Source organism: Salvelinus sp. IW2-2015, unplaced genomic scaffold, assembly GCF_002910315.2.
Source record: "Salvelinus sp. IW2-2015 unplaced genomic scaffold, ASM291031v2 Un_scaffold3841, whole genome shotgun sequence".
Lineage (NCBI taxonomy): Eukaryota > Metazoa > Chordata > Actinopteri > Salmoniformes > Salmonidae > Salvelinus > Salvelinus sp. IW2-2015.
In genome coordinates this window covers 25252-33499 of record NW_019945115.1, presented here as the reverse complement: position 1 = coordinate 33499, position 8248 = coordinate 25252, and the positions used below count along the sequence as shown (strand labels likewise).

Genomic DNA, 8248 nt, shown 5'->3' with positions numbered 1-8248 from the left:
TCTCTCTCTCATCACACACAACACAACACCACACACCACACACCACCACCACACAACACACACACACACACACACACACACACACACAACCACACACACACACACCCACACCCAACACACACACTACACACATCACACACACACACAACACACACACACACACACACACAAACACACACACACACCACACACACACAGAGCCAGGCAAATTGACAAGTTCACACACTCACACTACACTACATTTAAATCACCAGTTGCTATAAATACTCAGTTACCAGTGTAATTATCCTGGACTCTGATATGATTAACCCTGACAGGGTTACCTAGTGTTATTATCCGGTACCTCGAGATATTACCCCTGAAGGGTTACCCAGTGGTAAATTATCCTGGTACCTCTGAGTATCCCTGACAGGGTTACCAGTGCTAATTATCCTGGTACCTCTGAGATATCCTGCAGGTTACCAGTGTAATTTCCCGGTACCTCTGAGATATACCTGACAGGTTACCAGTGGTATATCCTGGTAACTCGAGATATACCGACATGGTTACCAGTGTAATTATCGGTACCTCTGATATATACCTGACAGGGTTACCAGTATAATTATCCTGGTACCTCTGATATATATCCCTGACAGGGTACCAGTGTAATAATCCTGGTTAACTCTGAGATATACCTGACAGGGTTACACCCCAGAGAGGAGAGGAATGCTTTGGTTTGAACACTCACTTTTCAGTTTACACAACGTTGAATATCTGTTCTGTGGAGTCCGACTCCCTGGCAGCAGCAGCTGCTGTGTGTTCTGAGAGGTTCAGTAGTATGAAGCTGTTCTAATGAGCTTGAACGAAAGCCGAGTTGAAAGCACCCCCAAAGTGTTTACGAGACAACATGCTTTTACAAACAATAAATCCTCTTTGGAGAGAGAGGGGGGGGCTGTTAGTGGGGTGTGGAGAGAGAGACTGAGATTAGAGAGAGAGAGAGAGAGACTGTTAGTGGGGTGTGGAGTGTGAGGAGCGAGAGGAGAAGATGGGAGTAGAGAGAGAGGGATGAAGTAGAGAGAGAGAGAGAGAAGATGAGAGTGGAGAGAGGAGTAAGAAGAGAGGAGAGAGTAGAGAGAGAGAGAGATGAGAGAGAGAGAAGAGAGAGTAGAGAGAGAAGAGAAGAATGAGAAGTAGAGAGAGAGATGAGAGTAGAGAGAGAGAGAGAGAAGAGAGAGAGAGAGTGGAATGAGAGTAGATGAGAGAGGGATGAGTGAAGAGAGAGAGATAGATAAGAGAGAGAGGAGAGATAGAGAGAGAGATGAAAGTAGAGAGAGATGAGAGTAGAGAGAGAGAGTGAGAGAGTAGAGAGAAGATTGAAGAGAGAGAGAGATTGAATGGGAGTAGAGTGAGAGAGTAGAGAGAGAGATGAGAGTAGAGAGGAGAGAGAGAGAATGAGAAGAAGAGAAGATTGGGATAGAGTAGAGAGAGAGATAGAGAGAGAGATGAGAGGAGAGAGAGAGAGAGAAGATGAGAGATAGAGAGGACGAGTAGAGGAAGAGAGAGAGGAGAGACAGATAACAAAGCCATCACGGCTAAGAGCGAGAGGGGGAAGTACATCGACGAGAGACCTGGAGAAGAGTCCCTAGCAAGCTGGTCCTAGGGCTCTGTTCACAAACCACAAACACACCCCACAGAGCCCTCAGGACAACAGCAACATATAAACCCAACCAAATCATGAGAAAACAAAAAGATAATTACTTGACACATTGGAAAGAACTAGTACAAAAAACAGAGAGCAAACTAGAATGCTATTTGGCCCTAAAACAGAGAGTACACAGTGCAGAGAATACCTGACCACTGTGATCTGACCCAAACTTAAGGAAGACTTTGACAGTTACAGGACTCAGTGAGCATAGCTCTGCTATTGAGAAAGGCCGCCGTAGCGAACATGGCTCTCAAGAGAAGACAGCTATGTGCTCACTGCTCACAAAATGAGGTGGAAACTGAGCTGCACTTCCTAACCTCTCCCAAATGTTATGACCATATTAGAGACACATATTTCCTCAGATTACACAGATCCACAAAGAATTCGAAAACAAATCCAATTTTGATAACCCCCATATCTACTGGGGTGAAATCCACAGTGTGAACATCACAGCAGCAAGATTGGTGACCTTTTGCGACAAGAAAAGGACAACCAGTGAAGAACAAACACCATTGTAATACAACCCATATTAATGCTTATTTATTTTCCTTTGTGTTACTTTAACCATTTGTACATTGTTACACACTGTATATATAATATGACATTTGTGATGTCCTTTAATGTTTTGAAACTTCTGGTATGTGTAATGTTTACTGTTCATTTTATTGTTCATTTAACTTTGTATATTATCTACCTCACTTGCTTGGCAATGTTAACACGTTTCCCATGCCAATAAAGCCCTTGAATTAAATTGAATTGATTAGAGATATAGAGAGGAGAGAGAGAGACGAGCGATGAGGAGTCGGGTAGGGAAGAGAGGATGCGAGGAGAGAGAGGAGGGGTGTAGGAGGGCAGATAGAGCCGAGTAGAGGAGAGAGAGACAGAGCAATAGAGAGAGACAGGCAGACAGGATAGAGAGAGAGAGAGACAGTGATAGAGAGAGAGAGCAGAGAGAAGAGCGATTGAGAGAGACAGAGACAGTGATAGAGAGAGACAGGGATAGGAGAGATGAGACAGAGAAGAGCGAAAGGAGAGAGAGACAGCGATAGAAAAGGAGAGAGAGAACAGAGGACACCGGTACGTGGCGCAGCATGGTCGATGATTGTATTGTATGTAGAGTATGAGATAATCATGACATACCGATCGAGAGAGTAGGGACAGTAGAGAGGAGCAGCGATAGAGAGGAGAGAGAACCAGGCGATAGAGGAAGAGGAGTGCAGAAGAAGAGAAGACACAGATAAAGAAGAGAGACAGAGACAGCGATAGAGGAGAGACGAGACAGCAAGAGAAGAGAAAGCATAGGAGAAGAGCGAACGCTAGAGAGAGACAGAGACAGCGATAGAGAGAGAAGAGACAGCGATAAGAGAGAGAGACAGCGATTAGAGAGAGACAGAACAGAAGAGAGAGACGATGAAGAAACAAGGCGATAAACACCTAGCAATGGAAGAGAGTGATGGGACAAAAGGTAGAGAAGAAGAATGTTAGTGGAGGGGACTAATAACAGAATGTCGACAGGCGTAGAACAGCAGAGCAAGTTCCATGGTAACAGAATTGGCCTGAGACGCCGATTTCCCCTAAAAGAGACCAAACTACAAACTACTGATTATCAAAGTTCAATCAAACATACAACATCACACACACACGACTACTATTAAACAATTTTAAATCACAACGTACAATGTTTCTTCAACTTACAGAAGGATGAAAAAATGTTCTCCTACACTAAATATATCTAAGTGTTGAATATTAGTGGGTAATGACTTCAACATTATTGTGTTTAAGATGCATTTGTGTTTTGTTTCGACCCCTTTTCCATCTGTTGTCGAAGCCTTCGCTTCATTACAAAAAAAATGTGTCTGGAAAATGTACATGTGCATTAACATTCTAAAATATATAGACTTTCATTTTGGACTATGTAGGGTGCCATTTTGGGACACAAGCATGATGAATAACTAGATAGAGCACCAGCCCTGGGAATGAAGGAACAGAGGGAGGGAGTAGGGGGGGGGGGGCAAAACATAGAGGGTAGTGGAAGAGAGAAAAAAAAGGGAGGGATATTCACACTCTCCAGACAGAGAAAGAGGAAGAACACGAGGGAAAACAGAGAGAGACAAGGAAGAGAGACAGAGAGAAGAGAGACAGAGAGAGAGAGACAAGAGAAGAGAGACACAGAGAGAGAGACACCAGAGAGAGAGACACAGAGAGAGAGACACGAGAGGAGAGACACACAGAGAGAGAGACAGACAGAGAGAGCAGAGAGAGAGACACAGAGAGAGAGACAACGCAGAGAGAGAAGAGAGAGAACAGAGAGAGAGAGAGAGAGAGACGAGAAAGTCACGAGTAGAGAAAGAAGAGAGACACAGAAGAGAAGACCAAGAGAGAGAGACAAGAGAGACAGAACAGAGAGAGAGGACACAGAGAAGAGAGACACAGAGAGAGACACGAGAGAGAGACAGAGAACACAGAGAGAGAGACCACAGAGAGAGAGAGACCAGAGAGAACAGAGAGAGAGAGACAAGAAGAAACACAGAGAGAGAGAGACAGAGAGACAGAGGAAGAGAGAAGACACAGAGAGAGAGAGAGAGAGAGGAGAGAGACCCAAGCCAAATCATGAGAAAACAAAAAGATAATTACTTGACACATTGGAAAGAATTAACAAAAAAACAGAGCAAACTGTGGAACTAGGAACTCCGGGTGGCGCAGTGGTCAGGGCACTGCATCGCATGCTCTAGCTGCGCCACCAGATGTCTCTGGGTTACGCCCAGGCTCTGTCGCAGCCGGCCCAACCGGGAAGGTCCGTGGGGGCGACGCACAATGTGTCATGCGTCGTCGGCGGGTTAGGGAGGGTTTGGCCGGTATGGGATCATCCTTGTCTCAGTATGTAAAATGTATAAAATGTATGCAACTCTAACTGTACAAGTCCGCTCTGGATAAGAGCTGTCTGCTAAAATGACTAAAATGTTAAAAAAATAATAAAAAATGCAAATAGAAATGCGTATTTGGCCCTAAAAAACAGAGAGTATAGACAGTGGCAGAATAACCTGACGCACTGTGACTGAACCACAAACTTAAAAACGAAACCCTCTATTGAAGGGTGGCAGGTAGCCTAGTGGTTAGAGAGAGAGTTGGGCCAGAAACTGAAAGGTTGCTGGTTTGAATCCYRAGTCGCCCCMAAAAAATMTGMTGATGTGCCCTTGAGCAAGGCACTTAACCCTAATAGCTCCTGTAAGTCCCTCTGAAGGAGAGCGAAGACAGCTGGTTTGCAAGAGAACTCTGTAGGTTACTTTACATGCAACGCATGTTTATAAAGTGGCTAGATAATTCAGACAATACAATGTTTTTTGTGTTTTTTGTAAAAGTCAACTTCCACACGCAGACCAGACTAGAGACTGTAGGCTACAAGAAACTGATTATCAAACTGGTTTCATATAAATCAATAAGATATTTATCATACACCGACTCATAAGGCCCAGAAATAGATAAAAACATTTCACTTTCCGGTCAGGGAGGCTAGAGAATGTGGCAAAACTGATTCTCATACAATGCGGTTCATTTTATTTATTTATTTTTTTACATTTAGCAGACGCTCTTACATTTTCATACAATCAATAATACAATACTCCTACCGATGCACTCATCACACACATCAAAAATAAAACACATTTCCGTTACGCTATTTTTCATCTGCATAAGAAGACGGCTGACCGGGAATAAATGACAGCAACCTCAAGCTCTCAACACCAGCCGGCAATGTTGTCACTCACTCAAACACTTCTGACAAAAGCGTTAACAGAGCACGGTACTCACAACGCCTCCACCGAGAGAGAGAGAGAGAAGCTCTCGTCCATTCAATCATACAACCCCAAGTTCCGTTTTTACAATTAGACTTACTTCATTCAGTATCCGCCAAGTTTCATTCCCAACACAAATCCAGAGTTTGTTCAACAACGACAATCTTGAGAGGAAAACAAGGTGAAAACAAACCGGTTTTTTTCTTTCTTCTATCCAACACTCTCTCTTCCCAACTCCCGTTATGTTGATGCGGTTACATTGTTCAGCAGGCGAGCAGCAGCTGAGATAAGGGGGGGGGACAGAGAGAAGAGGGGAGACACCCCGGTGGGAATAAAATACAGACAAGAGGCGGGGTCTGTTTCTTTTACCGGGTCCGCGTGCTGACTTTCAAATAGAGTCCCGGCAGCTTCACGGAGGCGGTGTCATATTACTTCACATATTTAATGATTCCSCTTTTTAACAGCGCGATAAGTTAACGGCTCTGAGAAACGCATTTAATATCCCTCCCTCCCTCCCTCCGCCCAACTCGGAGGATTTATGGTTCTCCTCCCTTCCTCCCGTCTCTCCTGTTCTCCAATCCCGGCCCCAGCCACGCCTGCAGCTGGGGGAGCAGATGGGGCCTGGCAGCCTCCTGCCGGTCTTAACCCGGGGTTTGACATAGATACTGTTGACGACTAACAATACCGATTAACACAAGGAAACTGTTTCAGTCACGGGGTTTGTAACCGCAGCAGCATGCCAAAGTGCGGGAAGTCAACCTGATCATTGAACAAGTCATAACAATAGCAGCATAGTGTAATGATGGTATCCTACCTCCAGTGTAGTGTAATGATGGTATCCTACCTCCAGTGTAGTGTAATGATGGTATCCTACCTCCAGTGTAGTATAATGATGGTATCACCTAACCCTCTAAATACCAGTGTAGTTTAATGAATGGGTATCCTACCTCCAGTGTAGGTAGTAAATGGATGGTATCCTACCTCCAGTGTAGTATAATGATGGTAACTACTCTTAGTAATGATCCTACCAGTGTAGTGTAATTGATGGTATCTAACCTCCAGTGTAGTATATGATGGATTCACTATCCTCTAAATGCATGTAGTCAGTAATGATGGTAATCCTACTCTGAAATAGAGTCACCCCGTAGTATGATGATCTTACGGTAGTTACATGGTCCACCTCCGGTAGTAATATGGTCCTAGTATTTTCCTACCAATGCAGTTAGTATGGGTACCTAAGGGGTATATTGAGAAGAGGGTGTATTGAGAAGGGTTGTATTGAGAAGGGGTGTAATAGAGGCGGGTATGTAGAGAGGTGGTATTGGAGAGGGTTGTATTGAAGAGGGGTGTATTGGAGAAGGGGTTGTATTGAGAAGGGGTGTTTGAGAGGGTGTATTGGAGAAGGGGTGTTATTGAGAAGGGGTGTTTGAGAAGGGGTGTATTGAGAGGGGGTGTATTGAGAGGGGGTGTATTGAAGGGGGTGTATTGAGAAGGAGGTGTATTGAGAGAGGGGTGTATTGGAGAGGGTGTATTGAGAGGGGGTGTATTAGAAGAGGGGTGTATTGAGACAGGGGTGTATTGAAGAGGGGTGTAATTGAAAAGGGGTGTATTGCGAAGGGGTGTTATTGGAGGGGTAATGAGAGGGTTATTGAGAAGGGCGTGTATTGGGAAGGGGTATTGAACAGAGGGGGGTATTGAGGGGTGTATTGAGAGAGGGGTGTATTGAGAAGGGGTGTAATTGAGAAGGGGTGGTATTGAGAAGGGGTGTATTGAGAAGGGGTGTATTAGAAGGAGGGGTTTGCAGAAGGGGTGTAAATTGAGAAGGGGTGTAGTTGAGAGGGGTGTATTGAGAAGGGGTGTATGAGGGTGTTGAGAGGAGGGTGTATGAGAGGGGTGTATTGAGAGGGGGTGTATTGAGCAGGGGTGTATTGAAATGGGGTGTATTGAGAAGGGGTGTAATGAGGAGGGGTGTATTAGGAGGGGTGTATGAGAGGGGTGTTTAGGAGGGGTGTATTGAGAAGGGGTGATTGTGAGGGATGAGAGGTGTATTGAGAGGGGTGTTTGAAGGGTGATCTGAGAGGGGTGTATTGAGAGGGTGGTGTAGTTGAGAGGGGGGTGTATTGAGAAGGGGTGTTTGAGAAGGGGTGTATTGGAGAGGGCGTGTATTGAAGGAGGGGGTGTATAGGAGGGGTTATTAGGAGGAGGTGTATTAGAGGGGTGGTATTAGGAGAGGGGGTGTATTGAGAGGGGTGTATGAGAAGGGGTTGTATTGAGACAGGGGTGTTTGAGAAGGGGTTACTTGCAGAAGGGGTGATTGAAAGAAGGGGTGTATATGAGAAGGGGTGTATGAGAAGGGGTGTTGAAGCAAAGCGGGTGGTATTGAGAGGGTGTATTGAGAGGGGTGTATTGAGAAGGGGTGTATTGAGAAGGGTGTATTGAGAGGGGTGTATTGAGAAGGGGTATTGAAGAAGGTATGAGGGGGGTTATTGAGAGGGGTGTATTAGGAGGGGTGTATTGCGACGAAGGGGTGATTTGAGAGGTGATAGGAGGGTGTATAGGTGTTGATCAAGCGGGTGAATTGATAGGTATCAGAAGGGTGTATTGAGAAGGGTGTATTGAGAAGGGGTATTGAGAGGGTGATGAAGGGGTGTATTGAAAGGGGTGTATTGATGAGAGGGGTGTATTGAAAGGGGTTGTATTGAGAGGGGTGTATTGAGAGGGTGTATTGCGCGGAGTCTTTGTGGAGATTAAGACATCAATGGACCAATGGATC

At 45.1% G+C, this 8248-nt stretch overlaps 1 protein-coding gene and 1 pseudogene across 1 annotated transcript in view; both read right to left on the bottom strand.

Annotated features, from left to right (window-relative positions):
* Positions 1-6393, bottom strand: part of LOC112076561 (plexin-B1) — a gene marked incomplete at its 3' end in the record, with an annotated part of 50676 nt that extends 44283 nt beyond the window's left edge. The window contains exon 1 of the mRNA XM_024143301.2: positions 5576-6393. The remainder of the gene's footprint in view (positions 1-5575) is intronic.
* Positions 5739-8248, bottom strand: part of LOC112076562 (tectonin beta-propeller repeat-containing protein 1-like) — a 20082-nt pseudogene continuing 17572 nt past the window's right edge.